Source organism: Coregonus clupeaformis, unplaced genomic scaffold, assembly GCF_020615455.1.
Source record: "Coregonus clupeaformis isolate EN_2021a unplaced genomic scaffold, ASM2061545v1 scaf0494, whole genome shotgun sequence".
NCBI classification, from domain to species: Eukaryota; Metazoa; Chordata; class Actinopteri; order Salmoniformes; family Salmonidae; genus Coregonus; species Coregonus clupeaformis.
The window spans coordinates 38,705-42,500 of record NW_025533949.1 but is presented as its reverse complement, the minus strand read 5'-3'; the positions used below and the strand labels follow the sequence as shown (position 1 = coordinate 42,500).

The 3,796-nt window shown below is 43.2% G+C and overlaps 1 pseudogene; it reads right to left on the bottom strand.

Moving 5' to 3' along the window:
* Positions 1-1,108: 1,108 nt before the first annotated feature.
* On the bottom strand, positions 1,109-3,163 carry LOC121555664 (annotated as a pseudogene).
* Positions 3,164-3,796: the final 633 nt, after the last annotated feature.

The window sequence follows — 3,796 nt, the reverse complement described above, 5'->3', positions numbered from 1 at the left end:
TTGTTCCTCTGTAACTTTCTCATTAATCATCATTCACGATTCATTCATGATTATTCATAATCATGGTAGCATCCACATGAATGTAGAAGTGTTCAGAAACATCTTCTATTCTTACTGACAATACAAGTGAAGTGACTCCAAAATGACAGGACATTATTCACCATTCAGTTTCTATTGGGGAAAACATCATCCAAAACACAACCAAAACAAACTGCAAATGTATTCAACAAAGTTTGTAGAAACACAAGCTTGATGTAATCACTGCAGGTAAGGAATATGGGACCAAATACTAAACTTTGGACTAAATTAATTTGTCCAAATACTTATTACTTTTTCAAATGGGAGAACTAGATACATTAAGTGCTTTCATTTCTAAACAGTACAACAGGTATGTATGAATACCCTCAAATAAAAAGTGACATTCTGTACTGTTGCCTAATATGAAACATTATATCTCAAATCCAAAATGATGGAGCATAGCACCAAATGTAAAACTGTAAGCTTCACTGTCCAAACACATATGGTGTGGACTATGTGTGCCTGGTAAACACATGTGGATCTGGTGAACAGTTATCACTTGTTGACCAACTACAGGAATACTGACCTCAGAGTCTCCAGTTTACAGTGGGGATTCCCCAGTCCAGCAGATAGCAGCTTCACTCCTGAATCCTTCAGGTCATTGTTACTCAGATCCAGCTCTCTCAGGTGTGAGGGGTTTGAACTGAGAACTGAGGCCAACACTTCACAGGATGTATCTGTGAGTTTACAGCCAGTGAGTCTGTCAACAGAGTAAATACCATGAGGGACAGGTTGTATTAAAATGTTACATTTAGCTTTCCCTGCTTACACTGTTACCCCTGCACTAATAATGTGAATACTGTGTATAGATGTCTCAATGCTACAACATTTCTGATCTGTTTGTATTACAGTTTGTTTAAGACTTTTCAGCTGATATAAAGTTTAGTCAGCCAATGAAAATATTGTTGTTCTTACATACAGTAAAGTTTGGTCTGAGGGATAGTCACATGAGTACTTACAGAGCCAGTCAGCCAATAAAAATGCTGCTGTAACTACAATGTATTTTGGTGTGGGATATTTCCATGAATACTTACAGAGCTTTCCTGCAGCCTCTCACAGCTGGGAGCAGTCTCCTACGACCCTCCTCTGATGTCTTGTATACCTTCAGGTCAAACACATCCAGAACCTCCTCTGATATCTGTAGCATGTAGGCCAGTGCTGAACACTGAGAAAGTGTGAGTTTTTTTATCTCTTCTCTGACCTCAAGTACGCTTGGATTTCCTCTTGTACTGAATGGTCTTTCATCTCTATCAGACAGTGGAAGAGATTGATGCACCTCTCAGGGGAGATGTTCTTCCTCTGCATCATCTTAAGGGATCGGATTGTTTTCTGGACGCTGTCTGGACTGCTTTCTGTCTGTGTCACCAGACCTCGTAGGAGTTTCTGATTAGACTCCAGTGACATGCCATGAAGGAAGCGGACAAAGAGGTCCAGGTGTCCGTTCTTGCTCTCCAAGGCTTTATCCATGGTACTCTTCAGCAGCTCATGCAAGGTTAGCTCTTCAGATGCAGCTCTAGACTTTCTCTTGAGGAAGGGCTTCAGTGCATCCATGTTCTTGGTTGTGTAACAATGGTACATGTAGACAGCTGAGAGAAACTCCTGAATGCTCAGATGAACAAAGCAGTACACCACTCTCTGAAATAACACAGACTCTTCTTTAAAGATTTGTGTGCACACCCCTGAGTACACTGAGGCTTCTTTGGCATCAATGCCACACTCTTTCAGGTCTTCTTCATAGAACATGAGATTACCCTTCTCCAGATTTTCAAACGCCAGCTTCCCCAGCTTCAGAAGAATTTCCTTATCTGACTCCATGAGCTCCTGTTGATCCATCTCATCTCTTCCATGATATTTCTGGTTCTTCAGGCTGGTCTGAATGAGCAGGAAGTGTATTGACATCTCAGTCAGAGTCGTGGGCATCTCTCTCCTCTTGTCTGTACTCAACATGTGTTCAAGGACTGTTGCAGAAATCCAACAGAAGACTGGCATGTGGCACATGATGTGGAGGCTCCTTGATGTCTTTATGTGTGAGATGATTCTGCGGGCCAGGTCCTCATCACTGAATCTCTTCCTGAAGTACTCCTCCTTCTGTGGGTCATTGAACCCTCGTACCTCTGTCACCTGGTCAACACATTTAGGGGGGATCTGATTGGTTGCTGCAGGTCGGGAGGTTATCCATAGGAGAGCAGAGGGAAGCAGATTCCCCTTGATGAGGTTTGTCAGCAGAACATCGACAGACGATGTCTGGGTGACATCAGACACCTTTTCATTGTGCTGGAAATCCAATGGAAGTCTGCTTTCATCCAAACCATCAAAGATGAACATAGCTTTACAGGCACTGAGTTTCTTTGCATTGCCTATGTCTAGTTCTGGGTGGAAGCCATTTAAAAGTCTGAGAAGACTGTACTGGAGATCTTTAATCAAGTTCAGCTCCCCGAAAGGAAGCACAAATATGATATCCACATCTTGGTTCGCCTTCTCTTCAGCCCAGTCTAGGATGAACTTCTGCACAGAGACTGTTTTTCCGATGCCAGCGATGCCCTTCGTCAGCACAGTTCTGATGCTTCTCTCTTGGCCTGGTAAGGGTTTAAAGATGTCATTGCAGTGGATTGCTGTGTCATGTGAGGTTGGTGTCCTGGATGCTGTCTCTAGCTGCCACACCTCATGTTCATTGTTAACCCCTTCACTCTCTCCTTCTGTGATGTAGAGCTCTGTGTAAATCCTGTTGAGGGGAGTTTGATTCCCTGCTTTTTCCATACCTTCTATCACACATTCATACCTCCTTTTCAGACTGTCTTTATGGTTTACTATAGCTCTCTGCAGGCTGTCATCCACTACAAGGGAAGAGGAAAAATGATGTGTATCAGAAACATTCATTGACAGGATGAAAAGTGGGCCTTCCACAACTACAGTAACTTCTATTATCTCATAATATTGTAGTTACCTACTGTAAATCATATTAAGGTATTGACTTGGCCCACGTGTGCAAGTGGTCTTACTGTTTTCAGAGCCTCTTGTTTTATTGGGTTGACTCAGCTGCTGTAGTACAGGACGTGTTCTGGATCTCTTTCTACACTGAGGACAGTCATAGTCTCCTGAAGGAGCAGGTTTCTCCCAGTATCTGGTGATGCACTGTCTGCAGAACCTGTGTCCACAGGTGATAGAGACTGGATCCCTCAGCACCTGCTGACACACTGCACACCTGGACTGATCCTCTGGCAGAGTAGACCTTCCACTACAGAGATAAAGGAGAGAGAGAGATTGTAGATGTGAATACTGATACTCTAAAAGAGTAGACCTTCCACTACAGAGATGAAGGAGAGAGAGAGATTGTAGATGTTAATACTGATCCTTTAACAGAGTAGACCTTCCACTACAGAGATAAAGGAGAGAGAGAGAGATTGTAGATGTTAATACTGATCCTTTAACAGAGTAGATCATCCACCAATGTTCCCTCTAAATGTTTTGGGGCACTGAGCAAATTTCTGCTCTTGTGAGCGGAAACTTGAACTTTGTGAGAATTCTGAGCAACTTCCGGCGCACGTTTACAGTGAACACTGATGCTGTACCCTGACAGTTGTAGACAGTAGCCAATAGGCTGTACCCTGACAGTTATAGACAGTAGCCAATAGGCTGTACCCTGACAGTTGTAGACAGTAGCCAATAGGCTGTACCCTGACAGTTGTAGACAGTAGCCAATAGGCTGTACCCTGACAGT